Source organism: Oryctolagus cuniculus, chromosome 10, assembly GCF_964237555.1.
Source record: "Oryctolagus cuniculus chromosome 10, mOryCun1.1, whole genome shotgun sequence".
Classification (NCBI taxonomy): Eukaryota; Metazoa; Chordata; class Mammalia; order Lagomorpha; family Leporidae; genus Oryctolagus; species Oryctolagus cuniculus.
The window spans coordinates 16,131,454-16,148,354 of NC_091441.1; the positions used below are offsets into that span (position 1 = coordinate 16,131,454).

The 16,901-nt window shown below is 51.6% G+C and overlaps 1 long non-coding RNA gene across 1 annotated transcript; it reads left to right on the forward strand.

The window, feature by feature from the left end:
- Positions 1 to 9,276: 9,276 nt before the first annotated feature.
- On the forward strand, positions 9,277 to 12,399 carry LOC138844014 (uncharacterized). Its single transcript, XR_011379303.1, has 2 exons — positions 9,277 to 10,016; positions 12,235 to 12,399. It is a non-coding gene; the product is annotated as an uncharacterized lncRNA (long non-coding RNA).
- Positions 12,400 to 16,901: the final 4,502 nt, after the last annotated feature.

Below are 16,901 nucleotides of genomic sequence, written 5' to 3' on the forward strand. Positions count from 1 at the left end.
ACGTCATCATGGAGACAGCCACTGTTTCTGCTGCCACTCCCTGGCCCCCCCAACAAAACAGAGGATGCCTCCCCCCCTATACCCTCACCCCCAATAACAAAACAGGGAGGAAATGGCTCCACAGAGAAGGGAGCCAACATTCAAACAAGAAACGGCAGACGTGACCACGTGCTGCCCTTGCATTGCCAGAGGAACATGAAGGGGGGCTTCTGAAACCTCCGCCACCTTCACCAAGAACCGGACAGGACCACCAGGGCTCACAGAAGCCCCTGCTTGCTGTCATCCAGCCACTCTGATTTTTGCTGCAGATGGTGAGCCAGTGCAACAGAAATGCATGACGCATTTCCTGGTGATGGTGTTAGGACTAGTTTTCTTGTTTCTTTTTTGTTTGTTTATATTTAATGGGAGAGGGAGGGGGAGGAGGGACTCCCATCTGCTGGTTCACTCCCCAGATGGTCGAAACAATTAGGGCTGGGTCAGGCTGAAGCCTGGAACTCAATCCCGGATTTCCACAGGCGTGGCAGCAACCCAAAGCCTCGAGCCCTCTCTTGCTGCCTCCAAGGGTGTGCCTTAGCAGGAGGTTGAAACCAAGAGTGGAGGCGGGGCTCAAACTCGGGCACTGCACCGTGGAATAAAGGCATCCAAACTCACATCTTACCGTTAGGCCAAATGCTCACCCCTAGTGAATACTTTTCAACCCTGGATACATTGGAAGGGGCTAGACTCCATCCTGAAGAAGCAAAGATGTGAACTGTGTTGCTGTTTCTGGAATCTGTTGTGACATGGGATTTATGTGGGTCTCTGCCAAATCTATCTTTGTCTCAGACCTCTCTTACCTCCCTCTAGGTCTATTGCTAGGAGAAAAGAAAACTTCGGAAACTAAATGGAAAATGTTAAGGATGAGTGAAGAAAGACAGATACACCTGCCTACATGCCCTCCTGAAAGTCACTGTGCAAGGAAGGTCAATTATGGTGAAATTATTGTCAAATTTGAAGAAGTCTAAAAATCAAAAGCCAGTTTCCTATTCATTACCAACATGTAGGTAGAAGTTTCTTTCCCTTTTCTCAAGCAAAAGAAGATAATAATTTAAAAAGATTTCCAGCTGGTGCTGCAGCTCACTTGGCTAATCCTCCACCTGCAGCGCCAGCACACCGGGTTCTAGTCCCAGTTGGGGCGCCAGATTCTGTCCCGGTTGCTCCTCTTCCAGGCCAGCTCTCTGCTGTGGCCCTGGAAGGCAGTGGAGGATGGTCCAGGTGCTTGGGCCCTGCACCCGCATGGGAGACCAGGAGGAAGCACCTGGCTCCTGGCTTTGGATCAGCACAGCGCGCTGGCCGCAGCGGCCATTGGGTGGGTGAACCAACAGAAAAGGAAGATCTCTCTCTCTCTCTAACTCTGCCTGTTAAAAAAAAAAGAAAAGAAAAAAAGATTTCCTTTTAGGGGCCAGCGCTGTGGCGTAGCAGGCGAGGCTGCCGCTTGTGGTGCCAGCATCCCCTGTGGCACCCAACTTCCGATCCAGCCCCCTGCTGGTGCACCTGGAAAAGCAGCAGCACCCACGTGGGGGCGGGAGGAAGCTCCTGGCTCCTGGCTTTGGATCAGCCTGGCTCTGGGTGGCCGTCTGAAGAGTTAGCAGGTGGGTGGAAGGTTTCTATCTTACTCTGCCCCTGCCTCTGCCTCTCTATAACTCTGCCTTTCAAATAAACACATACATTTTTAAAAATTTTCCTTTTTTGGGAAATGATTTATCTGATGTGATGATACAAATGAAATTTCATAAAAGAAAATGTTCATCTCTGCGTTTCCTTCCCTGCCTTTATTAACCTGTGATGTTACCGAAAGAAATTCAGCCACGTGGCAGGGAGTTGTAGGGAACGATCCACTCCAGGCACCAACTGCAGGGGCCCACTGCTAGGGCAGGTGTGGCAAGCCGGGGGTGCCACCAGTGGAGGGCAATTTTCACACCTATCAAGGGACTATTAACAATAGGTCACTTTGCATTAAGCACATCACCAATAGCAATGCCTGGTCTCCGGTTACCTCTGTCACCCAGGAGATAATTACCACCTGCGTTGTGTCCTGGCTGGCCATTGGGAGGTTGCCAAATCCCACTGGGTGCGGTTGCCTGGATTCTGCTGGAAATGTCAGCTTCCCCTGTTAGGGTCTCTAATTACAACCCAAGACCAGCCCTAGCTGGAACCGTGTGCGAGGACTGCAGCCTTCCTCTGGGCTCAGCTGTCTCGGGAATTTAATTCCCTCTGCCACTCATGCTCTCTTCCCCCTGGGTCCTCATCAAGTCCCCACCCCGTGAAGGATGTGATAGTGGAGAAGGTGAGGGTCTCGGGTGGGGGTGCAACAGAGACCTAGTTTTGCTAATCCTGCTCTGTCACTTTGTATGATCATAGGCAATTTGCTCTCTAAGCCTTGATTTTTCCATCTGTAAAGTGGAGATAACAGAACATGACATTTAATGAATAAAAATACATCTAGGACTCAGTACAGTACCTGCCCTGCAGGGACCAAGGCCTTGAGCTCCAGGGGAGCGTGTTCTAGTGACAGAATTTGAAGCAGCAGCCAACAACGAAGTCAGGTAGAATGTTAAGGGCAGCCAGCTGTCTCCTTGGAAAGACCTACTCTGCATTGCTTTAAAGAATGTAACTATCGGGCCTGCACCGCGGCTCACTAGGCTAATCCTCCGCCTTGCGGCGCTGACACACCGGGTTCTAGTCCCGGTCGGGGTGCCGGATTCTGTCCCGGTTGCCCCTCTTCCAGGCCAGCTCTCTGCTGTGGCCAGGGAGTGCAGTGGAGGATGGCCCAAGTGCTTGGGCCCTGCACCCCATGGGAGACCAGGAGAAGCACCTGGCTCCTGCCATCGGATCAGTGTGGTGTGCCGGCCGCAGCGGCCATTGGAGGGTGAACCAACGGTAAAGGAAGACCTTTCTCTCTGTCTGTCTCTCTCAAAGGAAGACCTTTCTCTCTCTCTCTCTCACTGTCCACTCTGCCTATCAAAAAAAAAAAAAAAAAAAAAAAAAAAGAATGTAACCATCGCCATGTGGGTTTGGCCCTCCTTTGGGGGCCCACACTAAGCTCCAATCAGATTTCATCCCATTGTGCACTGTAAAAGTTCCGCTCTCAGACAGCGGCCTCAGGAAGGGTTGTGAGGCTCTGTCCCCTCGCCATGAGAACAAGGCTGAGCGCCATCAGCAATGGCTGACGGGCAGCCGGGTCAGGGCCCTGGATTTGCCATCACTCTGTGCCCCTTAGCTGTCAATGCCAAGCCTGTGTCCTGGCACCTGCGCTACGCCTTCCTCCCGTGCCTGACCCAAGTGCGGCACGCAAGCCGGCTGTTCACACAAACGCAGGGGTACAGGGAGTCAGCTTCAATCCAGATCCCCTTCCTTGAGCCAGGGTCATAATCTGGAGGTGGGGCCAGGCCAACTCTCCAAGAGCTGCTTGGCCACTCTGATAAGTGGCAAAGAGGGAAGAAATCAGTAAACAACGTTTTAAAAGGACGTTAAATGCCAAGCCTTCTGTATTCTGTGTCTAACGTGTACTTACGGCCATGTGCAGCCCTTTCTTCCAGAAACTTGAGTAGCAAGCCGGCAGCTAGTCCAGACCTCCAGCCTGCTGAGAAGCTGTCGTGACACGGTCACGCTGCCCACCGCCTCCTGGAGAAGTTGGGCAGATCAAGGCGGAAAGGACGCAAGGGGCCCTGTTCATAAGCAGAGTGGACGACCGGCCCCCTTCTGCGCCGACCCTCGAGGAGCGGCCTCTCACCAGGCCCAGAGGCTTTCAGCCCTGGGCCACCCTGAAGCTGAGAGCTCTTACATCCCCTGATGACTGCCTACAGGCCTGTTAGCATTTTTAAAGTTTATTTAATTGAAAGGCAGAGCAAAAGAGAGAGAGAATCTTCCGTCTGCTGGTTCACTCCCCAAATGCCTTCAACAGCCGGGGCTGTGCCAGGTCAAAGCCGGGAGCCAGAACTCCATCAGCATCTCCCACGTGAGGGGCAGGGACCCAAGCACCTAGGCATTAGCAGGAAGCTGGTGGGAAGCAAAGACGAGACTGATTCCAGGCATTCTACAGCGGGGCCTGGAGGGCCCCGATGGCAACGTAACTCACTGTGCCCCAGTGCCCACCCATATTTTTAATATTTTTCATCACAGTCTAACTTTCTTGAACTTCTTTTTCTGAGTTTCTACCACATCCTAGACTTAAAAAAACAAAACTATAAATGGACTCATTTCAGTGTGAGGGCTCATTCTTATTCTCCTAAAATTACCTTCTCCATACTCTCTCAACACTGGGCAGTCTGGGATTTGCTAAACAAGCAACCCTCGGTCTCCTAGTCCATCATACTTTTCATATTTGCAAACGTCCGACATAGACCGATCAAGTCTTCAGCTCTGAAACCTTGCATGAGGTCCTCCACGCCCGCTCGCTTCAGTCTCCTGCCCTGCTTGTCTTCACTACACGATGACTTTCTGGAGGTGAGAGGAGCGCAGTTGGAGGCTCCCCATGCTGTGGACACAGGCGTCACAGGATGAATGCCGGAGACACAAGGTCAAGAACAGCTGCTGGCTCTCTTCTGCTTCCTCAGGAGAACAATCCAGCTTCCTTCTTCCTCTGGCAGCACCTACACTAGATGTCCTTTAGTCAGAACAGATTGCTTTGCCCTCAGAGCTAGAGAAACGGAGTGGGCCCATATTGGAAGGTTTTGGCAAAAACAGTGAATGCACACTGTGGTTCCCTGTGAGCTTTCTTGAAAGCACTCAGGAAGCCTGAAGAGCTGAGTTTCAGGCCCTGAGATTTGCTAGGGCAGCTGCAGAAGGAGCTGGTACCCTGGATTGGAAGGAACAATCTTGTGTAGGTCTTGGGACACAGCGGTCTGGATGTCAAGGCTCAGAGATGAACGGAGAGAGAGAAAGGCCTGTTTGGGCCGGAGGTCAAAGCTACGCTTGCTGACATGGTCGTTCAGGGACGGCGTCTTTGCCATGGGGGAGGAGCATCACCTAAAAGCTGCTTGCTGGTCAGCTGTGAATTGTCCACAGCTGGTCAGTCCTGGGCCCCGGTCACCAAGGCACAGACCAGAGCCTCAAGGACCACAGGACTCGCGCCTCTGAAACGGCTGCAGCATCGTTCCATGCTGTGTGACTCAGCGTGAGCAACGCACAGGAGAAAGTCTGTGCTCGCTGTATTTCTCCAGGCTGCGCTTTCTTCCTTATTTAGCCTTTCCTTATTCTTTTACCAATTGTCCTGGGTTTGCGCAGTCCAATAGCCACTATTTAAATATGACTACTTAAGTGCATTAAAATGAAATTAAACCAAAAACTCACCCCCTTAGTTGCACCAGCCACCATTCAAGTGCTCGATAGCTCGACTTTGTCTTAGGCGAACACTCTCGGCATTTCCCCAAAAGTGAAATGTGCAGCGAAACTTTAACTCCATTTCCTCAGCTCCTGCTGCTCGTGCTGTTGTCCTGGGTTTTAATTCGACACATAAACCCAGCAGGCATCCTGTTGTCGCTTTAAGCAGGCCACTTTCATCGGCATGAGCCACGTCCCTCTTCAGTGTCCTGTCCTTTCCCAATTCCCTTGCTTTCAGCCACGCTGTGCATCTTTTCAGCTGAAGAATTTCCTTAGTCTTCTCTGAGTGTAAGTATGTCGGTGAGAAATTCATGCTTCTCTGAAATGTCCTTATTTTGTTTATTTTTAAATGACTTTAAGAGGCAGAGAGACCGAGAGCTCACATCTGCTGGTTCACTCCCCAAATGCCTGCAGTGGCTGAGGGCCCAGCTGGGAACCCAGTGCAGCTCTTCCTCCAGGCAGGAGGCCGGGCCCCAACTCCAAATCAGCACTGCTGTCTCCCAGGAAACAGCACAGGAAGCTGGACCGGGGAGTGCAGCTGAAGCTCAAAGCCAGGTTCATGGCTGCACCAAATGCCAGCCCTTTACCGAGAATGTCTTTTATCACCTTCCAGAGCACTGAATTCCTTCTCAGGACGATCTGATCACCTCCATCCAAGCAGGCCTGATGGGGATGTTTACTGACTACTTGATCAGCGCGGTTACAGGAATCGGGGCTGTGCCGGGCAAGCACCCCGTATCTTTTCACCAATATAAGGTACTGACTCCACTCCACAGGTGCCCACGTTTCCATAACTGGGCCTGACGCCAAATGCAGGTGGTAGGACTTGTTTTTTGAGTAACGTCTCAGTCCACTTGGGTAGCTTTGGCAACATGGACATCTGTTCCTCACAGTTCTGGGGGCTGGGAGAGCCAAGAGCAAAGTACTTGAGGAGTTGGTGTTGGTGAGGGTCCTCTTCCTGGTCCTCACTTGGAGGTAGGGGCAAGCGGGATCCCTTGGGTCTGGTTTATAAGGGCACCAATCCCATGAGGGCGGGGCCTTTGTGGCCTAATCGCCTTCCCCAGTGCTCCTCCTCAACTCCATCACCTCTGGGGTGAAGACGCCGACACAGGAAAGTTGAGGGGAGTAAGAACAGTCAGAGCATAGCAAGGAGTACAGACCACGGCAAAGAAAGGTGAGGGCAACGAGACGGGTAAGGAAAGCAGAGAGCAGTCTGGGGAATGTGCCGCCAAGGCGGGCACCGCTCTGCCCAGTGGGTCACCGATGCTCATCTGTGTGCACGGTCTTCAGAAGGCCTGCACGAGGCACTGCGTCTTAGGACAGCCCGCTCAGGGAAAGGAAGAGCGAAATCCTTGTCTGCTGGCTTTTGTGGCCCAGAGCATGAACTCCTGGTTCTGCGCTTTGCAGGTACGCGGGTGCCAGGCATATTCCACGGCAGCTCAGAAACAGCAAGTCAGCCTCAGGGCTTGAAAGAAAAGAAAGGCGGCCAGCGCCGCGGCTCACTAGGCTAATCCTCCGCCTGCGGTGCCGGCACTCCGGGTTCTAGTCCTGGTTGGGGCGCCGGTCCTGTCCCGGTTGCTCCTCTTCCAGGCCAGCTCTCTGCTGTGGCCCGGGAGGGCAGTGGAGGATGGCCCAAATGCTTGGGCCCTGCACCCCATGGGAGACCAGGAGAAGCACCTGGCTCCTGGCTTTGGATCGGCGCCCGCAGTGGCGGCCATTTGGGGAGTGAACCAACGGAAGGAAGACCTTTCTGTGTCTCTCTCTCTAACTCTGCCTGTAAAAGAGAGAGAGAGAGAGAGAGAGAGAGAGAGAGAGAGAGAGAAAGACAGGCTACATGCGCATGAGGCTGAGCAGCATCACTGCGCATGCGTGAGGGGAAGGGGACAGGCTCAGCAGTAGGAAAGGAAATCGTATCCAGAGCTTCAGATACCTGTGCACGAGGGGCTCCCAAAAAGTGACTAAGCAAGGGTCTGAATCTGGGGCTAAGATCTTGCCCCTGTGTCGGGGGACTCTCCGTAGATGCACTTCCATCTGACCTACTGCGGGTCATTCTAATCCCAGAATTCTGGAGTCACTTGTCCCTGGAATCAGCTGCATAGCCATGCTGTTGAAGGACCGACCAGCGTGGCTTTGTCTGAACATTCTGCCTTCAAGGGGCACAAGGCAGTCAGCAGTGGTCCCAGCCCTTCCTGCCCACACGCCTCTCCTGGAGGGAGCCATGGCAGTCTCCCTGGTTTTCTTCCTCCTGCTCACCACAGAGGTGTTTAAGAATCCCATGGCTCTCACTTTTTTTTTTTTTTTTTTTGACAGGCAGAGTGGACAGTGAGAGAGAGACAGAGAGAAAGGTCTTCCTTTGCCATTGGTTCACCCTCCAATGGCCACCGCGGCCGGCGCACTGCGCTGATCCGAAGGCAGGAGCCAGGTGCTTCTCCTGGTCTCCCATGGGGTGCAGGGCCCAAGCACTTGGGCCATCCTCCACTGCACTTCCTGGCCACAGCAGAGAGCTGGACTGGAAGAGGGGCAACCGGGACAGAATCTGGTGCCCCGACCGGGACTAGAACCCAGTGTGCAGGCAGGATTAGCCTAGTGAGCTGCGGCACCGGTGACTCTCACTTTTAAGGACATCTCTGAAGTGGGTGCCGAAGAGGCGGGGCATTTTCTGGGTGGGATCCGTGGTTCCGGACGTCAACCCTCTCACCTTTGGGGGTAGATGGAGCGAAGAGCAGTTTTCCTTTAGGATGATTTCGGGGACACCAGACGATGAACAAATGAGGAAAGATGTGGTGTAGAGAGAACAGGGCACAAACGTCCGCTGCCTCAAAGTTTCCGCCCGCCCGTTGTCTGCTCGGGTCAAGTTCTGAGAGAGGCGCCCGGGGAAGAGTAGGATCTGCATCCTTGAAGAGAGAGCAAAGACAAGGACACTGAAGGCGCCCGATGCCAGGTCCTTCTATCTCACAACACGCAAGTGGAGTCTGCCCTTAGCGCCGAAGGGTCCAGGTTATCTCGGGGAAGTCAGCACGCCGGCTTCGTCTGCTGGGTCCGTCCGAGAGCAGGCAAAGGGGAGGGCAGCAGGGAGCCGCAGGCATAAACCAACACCAGCCTCGAGTTTCCTCCCGCTGTGCGCATGGTGCCAATCCGCACCAGGCGAGAGGCAGCTTTGCCCCATGGGGGCTCCTGTGTGATAACTGCGTCAACACTCGGATCTTGCAGGAAACCCTCCAGATGTCTTACAGCAAGGGAAGGAGAGAGGGTCATTTAGTAAGGATGTGCTACGCACAGCCCCTTTGTTTTTCAAGCCTCATTACAGTACCGCAAGCCAAGAACTGTTCTCCCCAGTGTACGGCCGAGGAACCTCACGACTCCGGTGTTCAGTACCAACTCCGTCCCTCAGGGAAAGCCACCTCGTCGGCAGGCAATGCGAAGGGCAAGTCTGCAGAAGCAGCGGCAGTGAGCATTTCTCCGAGCTGCCTTGCTGTTCACTCCCTTCCGGGTTTAGGCTCTCCTGTTTAAACGCAGGTGGGGATTTAACAGGCGACACTGGCTTAGGTCCTTTCTTCTATCTTGAGTATGGTGGGTCCAACTGCAAATGCACTTTATCCTGTCATGGCGTCAAAACCATCCTGTCCTTTGGTTAGCGCTGAGTATCCCAGAAGGATGTTCACCGGCCACAGAGTTCTCTCTGTCTAGCCAGCGCCAGACGGCAGGCTCCAGGAGGTACCATTGACAATGCCCACCTGGCTGCTGGCCACATGGGGGCCTCGGGCAGGTCTTGGTTGACAGATGCCACCTAGAGTAAGCCCCATAGCCGCAAGAGGCCCCAAACAAGCATTTTTGCACTTGTTGCCCTCTCACTTTATGGACTGGTCACCTGTTCACATCGTGAACTTTTTCTTCAGACCTGGGAGAGGGGGTGGTGTGGCGAGGAGGAACTCGTTTGGTAGCGGAGGCTACTCATGGAGCAGTAGGAGGTTCTCATCGGAAGGTGAAGTCAGACATGCGAGATAAGTAGCACTGTCCTCCGGGCTCTGGCTTGCTCCTGTCATTTCTGAACGTGAAGTGCAAGGACCCTCGGCGCACCCTTCAGCGGAGCGCCCTCTAGTGGAGCTGTTTTTCTCCACAAGCGCGGCGCTGCCAGGGGAGTCCCTTTTGCGTCAGGGGCTTGGCACGGGGCTTTTATTTTAGGCTTGGAGTCAACAGGATGATTGAGCATTTCCTCCGCCCAAGTAAGCCAAGGTCACGCACCAGGGACTGAAACTGCGGTGTTTCAAATCCCGATACCTGGACCTCACTTACTCCTAGGTGCAGGGAACAGAGCGGATCCTGGGGTGGCGTTCTTGCAGGGAAGGAGGGGGGAGAAGAAAGCAAGCTTCTGGAAGTTTCTGGAAAAGACCAGGCACTGGCAGATTAAATGGCTGTGCTCCTCTTGAAACCAGAAACAGACAGACGACCTGGCAGCACCACTCGCAGAAGCTGGCTGTCAGCCACAAGGAGAGGAAAATCCCCAATCTCGTCCCCACCCAGGCGGGGCGGGCACTGGAGCGATCCCCAGTGTCTCCGTGTTTTCCACAGCACCTGTTGCTCCGGGGTCTGGACACCACCGGCTTCCATCCCCTCCCCCGCTCTGGTTGAGAGGCCGCTGGCTGTGCTTTTATCAGGTGAGACTTTCAGGGAATTGGACACTGCTCAGATCAACGCCTGCCACCAGCCACACTGGAACTGCTAGCTGCTAGGACTGCCTGAGCAAAGTGCCACCGAGTGGGGGCTCGACACACAGCGACGTGGTCTCTCTCGGCCTGAGACCAAGGATCTCAGGACTGCGTTTTCGTAGGGGAGAAGCCGTTCCGTGCCTTTCTCTTGGTTCCTGTGTTGCTGGCGGCTCTTGGGGCTCCTTGGCTTGCAGACGCATCACTCCAGTCCCTGCCTTCACTGTCATGTGTTCTCTGCTCTGTGTGCACCTTCTACCCTTCTCCTAGGACACCAGTCACGTTGGATCAGGGGCTCCTCCCCCTCTACCATATGACCTCATCCTAGCCTACATCTTGATGATGTCTGCAATGAGCCTATTTCCAAAGCAGGTCAGGTGCACAGGTCCTGGGGGTTGAGACTTCAACATATCTTTCAGGGGACACATTCAACCCACAAGAGATAAGTAGGGACAGCAGCAGGCAGAAAATGACAAGACTGAAACCTGTTACAGGGTAAGGGGTGGAAGCAGGGGCAGGGGCAGGGGCAGTCTACTGTTGGTTGCTTCTCCAGCTGCCACACTCCTGGTCTGGTCACCCAGGCCTCTGTTCCAGCTTTGTGTGCAACCCCAGATGAGATCTGGATGTCACACACTGAGTGTTATTTTGATGGAATTAGTAATGTATTTTAAAGATGACACTTCCTTCGAAGGGCCATAGGGATTCATTTATTTGAAACGCCTTCAGTTTGTATTTGCCACTCACTCCCTTTTATTTTAGTGGGCATAGAAGAAATAGCCACGACCTGCTTAACACATCTGTACATTTCCATTGAACTGGGAATCGACCAAAATATGTGGAGACTTCTGAGTCATTCTATTCCGTGCTCTTTATTTAATACCCTATCTGATTACTGGAGAAGGCAGGAATCTGTTGGCTGACACGTGTAACCTTCCGCTTCCTCGTGTGTTCTGACGTCCGCATCACCTTGTCTCTGATAACAAGTGCATTTACCCCATGGAAATGCTTTCCTTATACGAAAACTCTAGGCTCCTTTCAAACAGTCATTTTACTGACTTTCTTCTTTGTGCCAGCACCATACTCATGGTTCATATGTATTATTTCACTTAATTCTTAAAACACACATGTGCTGCAAGTATTATTATTCCCATTTTATAAGTGAAGAAGTTGGGATTCAGATAACTGAGCACTTTTCCCAAATCACACAGCTCTTTAGGGCTGTAGCTAGAACTTAAATCCAAGTTTATTATTCCAAAGCTCGTATGAGACTGCTTTTGTTCAGTATTTTCCACAGTAGTCCTGGTGGATTTTCCTGGACTGATAAGGTTCTTTCTACTCTTGCCAACCTTCGACTCATAAGAAAAGCAGCCCAGGTTTCGGTGCCTACACCAGTGTTGTGGGCAGGCATACAGGATAAAATTGATCAGGTTTGTGAGCTGGGAGACCACGCCTTCAGTACGCCCTCTGTGTGACCTCAGGCCCCTACCTGGCCACACCTGTGTGCCCACTGGCCATTCAGGCTAATTAACCACTCCCCTTTGGAAGTGGATCAACAGCTAGGACATGGTGGGCCCAGCCCTTTTTGCCCTTTTTGGCCATTGCGGGTCCTTGCTGCCCTACGCCTTCGGGGCACCTGGCCTTCAGGCCGTTGCCCCCTGCTTCCTGGTCTGCATGTCCCACGTGGCTGGCTCCTGGTGCTCGGTATGGATCCAGATTTCCCTTTCTTTCTGAGGTAGGGCCCTCACTCTCCTATGCATTTCTCTCACTGAACAAATTTGTGCCAGTATTCAGGATTCTTCTCTGAGTATGAGGCAAGATCCCACCCAGCTTATTAATATTCAGAATTTATTAATAAGCACCTGTAACATAGACAGCAGTCCAGACGGGACTTCTAAGGGATATGCTCTGATATTACCAGCATCCAAGGCTCCAGTCCCAATTCAGTGTTCCCACATCTTGCTTTTGACCACTAGATGGAGATGCATCTATTTTCTCTCCAAAAGATCTTGAACCCTACGACATTTATTGTGGAACGCATCTTCTTCCCTCTCTGGCCTCTCCCTGGCTCGCAAAGTCCAAAAGGCTACAGAACAAGAAGCAGATTACCAATGAGTCAAAACACAAAGAACTGGGTCCGTGGACTAACTTGTTCATCTCTGTGTTTCTCCAGGATTTGCTAAAAGTGAGAAAAATGCTCCATGATCGTGGACGACGGCTGAATCCACCACTTGCTCGTAAAAATAAACACTGTCATCTCGGGAACTACATAAAGGTATTTTCGAAGCAATATAACAACCATCATAATAAAAATTAAATATCAGATCAAGGTGAAAAATGTGATGGACATCTTTAAAATGGCCTTAGGAGCTCTTATTATATAATCTGTATGGATTATAAACCTGGAGTAGGTGGTGGATGGAGGGAGTATACTCTGTATTTAATTGACCTTATTGGACTTTGTCATCAATTACTTACATAACAAGTGTTTATTGAGGGCCTCCGATATCAGGCCCTGTGATAGTATGGTGTATACACTGTGAACCAAATGCCACAGCCTCCAGCCCATATCATAGCCTGTGCTGTGGCAGGCGCACTACAAAGGAACGATATCTGCCCTGGGAGACAGATACGCACATATTTATGTGTGTATATGAGTACATGTGCATAGGTATGTACAATCATTATTTATAAATTCCCTATTTGTGAGTCCGCCTACTCACTAAAATTTATCTGTAACCTCAAAATCAATATGTGTGGGTCTTTTGTAGGTCATTTGCAATACACACAGAGGCCAAAAATTTGAGTTGCTCAATATGCATGTTCCCAGCTGAGCTCAAACAAGGCGACTCTCTGCCTTAGTTCCGCTCTCTTACTGTAAGCAGGCACTGTTCCCGGTCTGTGTAGGGGCACATTTTCCACCATTTTGTGCTGCGTTACTGGTAGTTTTGGTGCTCCCTAGTGTTCTTAAGTGTGAAAAGACTGGGGTGTGCCTTCTAGAGAAGACGTGTGTCACATAAGCCATGTTCAGACATGAGTTACAGCACTGTGGCCTGTGTGTTCACTGTTAATGAATCGCCAGTGTATATTAATTAAAAGTCTTTAAGCAGGAAACTGACATAAAATGAGGTTATATGTCAGGTGATGGAAGAAAATGTGAACAAAAGCTCACAGGAACCTAATCTTGTATTTGTTCTCAGAGCAATGGCTCACTGTTCACCAATTCAGCATTCACAATGACTTTATGCAGCACGATGACTACTGTGACAGCAAGAACTGCCTGTGTGTGTGTGTGTGTGTGTGTGTGTGTGTGAGTATGTTTGGAGGTATTAGTAGAAGCCCAAACAATCCCAATCCAAGTTAGCCTTGACAAATGCCAGTCAGCTGCTCAGTGAGCTCGCAAGTGAGCCACAAGCATACAAGGCGGGAGGAGGGACAGGCCAAGAAGAAGGTGCCGGATTTGCAGGGGATTTCTGGTTTGCAGCCAACATGCCCAATGCCTGCATCTAGGGCAGAAGGTAGAGATGAGGAGGAGGAGGAGGGTAGGCATGCACGGAGTGTCCCTGCACACAACCACCGAGATGGAAGGGCCAGGAGGGCAGTCTAGGGCTTCTATGGGGCACTTGAGAACCATCAGCTCCAGGCACTTTGGCCACCGTAGGTTTCTGAATGATTATAAGAGATGGCGGAGATTTCTCATCGTTCTGCTTAATTTTTAGTATATGTGCTGCCGAAGCGAGCACTGTTCTCCTTAATTTTTAACCCTTCCGTTTTCCTGCCTTACCAGGGCCATATTACCTCAAATGAATTCCAAGTCCTTTCTAACGCTAGAGTTGGAGCAGGAGGAGAGAGAGGCACACCCGGGTGCCTTCCTGCAGGGCCCAAGTCGGTGAAATAGATCCGGAGAGAAATAGGTTTCAGGGGCTAAGAAAGAGGGCAGCTGTCCAACTCCCAGACCCAAGGAGGAATCCTCCACCACTCAACACAGCACCCCAGGGGAGGGATTCTACAGCCAACCATCCAGAGTCATCCCCAAATAGGGCCGGGACCTTTAAGAACCACATGACGAAGCTCCAGTGACTACAGCAACTGGGGATTATGTATCCTGCTAGGGCCAACCCAAAGGACTTTATTGATCTGTCAGTGCCAGGGAACAAGGAAGAGGACTCAGGGGCTGGAGGTCAACGGGGCAGTGCAAACACTGGCAGGGAAGAATGCAGATTGACTCAGAACTAGTCAATGGTGCCATTGTTTCTCTATCACAAGAAATGATCTTTCTACTGGCGAAGCTATAATAAAAATCGGCTTAGAAAGCCATGCAGTTCAGAAGGGAGGAGCTCTATGGCTTTAACACCCTGAGCGCAGAGGAAGTGAGATCCAAGTCAACCCCAAGCTCTGATGAGCCATATGCCGGGGGCTGGGGGCTAATGCAGGGCTGGTGTCTGAAGAATGAGCCAATGAGAGAGAAATGGCAACTCTCTAAAAGGTCAGATGTAATGATTTCAGGAAAGGAGGAAAAGGTGGAATTTGGGAAGTACAGACAAGTCAGTGTTGGTCACTAAGCAGTCAATTTCCCAGCTCTAGGCATAAGAATCAAAAACAGTGGTTGGGGCCAGTGCCATGGCGCAGTAGGTTAATCCTCCGCCTACGGCGCCGGTATCTCATATGGGTGTCAGTTCTAGTCCCAGCTGCTCCTCTTCCAATCCAGCTCTCTGCTATGGCCTAGGAAAGCAGTAGAAGATGGCCCAAGTGCTTGGTCCCCTGCACCTGTGTGGGAGACCAGAAAGAAACACCTGGCTCCTGTCTTCGGATCAGCATAGCTTCGGCCGCTGCGACCATTTGAGGAATGAACCAATGGAAGGAAGACCTTTCTCTCTATCTCTCCCTCTCACGGTCTGTAACTCTACCTCTCAAATAAAACCTTAAAAAAAGAAAAAAAAAGAACAGTGGTGCTGGAACCAGTGCTGTGGTGTAGTGGATAAAGTCACTGCCTGCAGCACTGGCATCCCATAAGTCCTGGCTGCTCCGGTCCTGATCCAGCTCCCTGCTAATCCACCTGGGAGAGCAGTGGAGGATGGCCAAAGTGCTTGGGCCCCAGCACCCATGTGGGAGACCTGAATGAAGCTCCTGGCTCCTGGCTTTGGCCTGGCCCAGTCCTGACTCCCATTTGGGGAGTGAACCAGCAGATGGGTCTCTCTGTGCATCTGCCTCTCCTCTGTAATTCTGAATTTCAAATAAATAAATCTTAAAAAGAAGAAGAAGAACAGTGGTGCCAAATCTGTAGGTCAGGGTTAGGGTTAGGGTATCCAGCCATCTTTCTTTGCTACAGCTCAAGTTACATACAAGTGCACTTTAGCCATATATATGTAGGTGGTTAGGTTTCTAGAAGGTATGATGTGATCTTCATGTTTTCAGGACTTTATCATAAATGTGCACTTCACCCTCCCATGAGAATTGTATTACCTGGATCTGGGTTGTGACCACTTGAATTTAAATTGCCCCAGCCACATTTCAATGGCTCAGTAGCCACAAATGGCCAGTGGCTACCTCATGGATAGCACTGACCTGGAACATTCTTGAAAGCACGGTAGGGCCGGCGCCGCGGGTCACTAGGCTAATCCTCCGCCTAGCGGCGCCGGCACACCAGATTCTAGTCCCAGTCAGGGCGCCGGATTCTGTCCCGGTTGCCCCTCTTCCAGGCCAGCTCTCTGCTGTGGCCAGGGAGTGCAGTGGAGGATGGCCCAGGTGCTTGGGCCCTGCACCCCATGGGAGACCAGGAGAAGCACCTGGCTCCTGGCTCCTGCCATCGGATCAGCGCGGTGCGCCAGCCGCAGCGCGCCGGCCGCGGCGGCCATTGGAGGGTGAACCAACGGCAAAGGAAGACCTTTCTCTCTGTCTCTCTCTCTCACTGTCCACTCTGCCTGTCAAAAAAAAAAAAAAAAAAAAAAAAAAAAAGCACGGTAGGACAGCTGTAATGTAGAAGATGCTGGTGCCACTCCTGACGTTTCCGGGGTTCACATGTACCTAGCTGAGCTGACTTCCTGATCCTTAGAAGTGGAATCCTGCTGACATCACACAGGCCAGCTCCAGCTCTGGTCTCGCCGGGAGTTTAGGCCTATTGCTAACCCGGGTCAGCACCATGTGGGAGAGCAGTCGTGATTTCTTCCAACTTCTTGGCAGATTTTTTATTGCACGCGTCACATTCCCTTTTCTCAGGCATAGCGATATCCAAGAAACAGTCCTAGTGTGAAGAAATACGTACAAACAGCGAAGAGGGTTGTCGGGCAGCATTGCTCTGCCCGGGCTGCCTTCTGCTGGCTCGTCACCAGGCAGAGCGGACCTGGATCTGATGACCAGCGGGGCATCCTTTTAACAAGGCTGCGGTGACAGCGAGGGTGACATATCCCAGAGCTGACCGGACACCCTTCAGCTCGGCAGCCAGCATCGCTGATTCCTACGTCTTCACAGCCTGATCTTCACATAAATGGGTAGTTGATGAAGTCTCGCCCATTTTATGCTTTTGTGGGAAGTGGAAAATTCTTAGTCCTATTGGTAGTGTTCACAGTGGGGTTTTTCCCTCCCTTTCTACCTGGGCTGGTGATCCCCTACCAGCACCTCAGACGATGGAAATCACCTTCCCGGAGTGGTTTTCAAGGGGCTCATCTCGTCCTCTGCTGACACTCTATCTGATGAAATTCTCCCTGAAACGTATTTTGCCTAGGCAAATGGGGGCAGAGTCACTTCCCAGGCACTTCCCAGAGGAGCCCCATTGACATTATTTCTGGGAGTTCTTTCCTTTAGAAGGAAAGTTAAAAAAAAAAAAAAAGTTTGGCTCAAGGA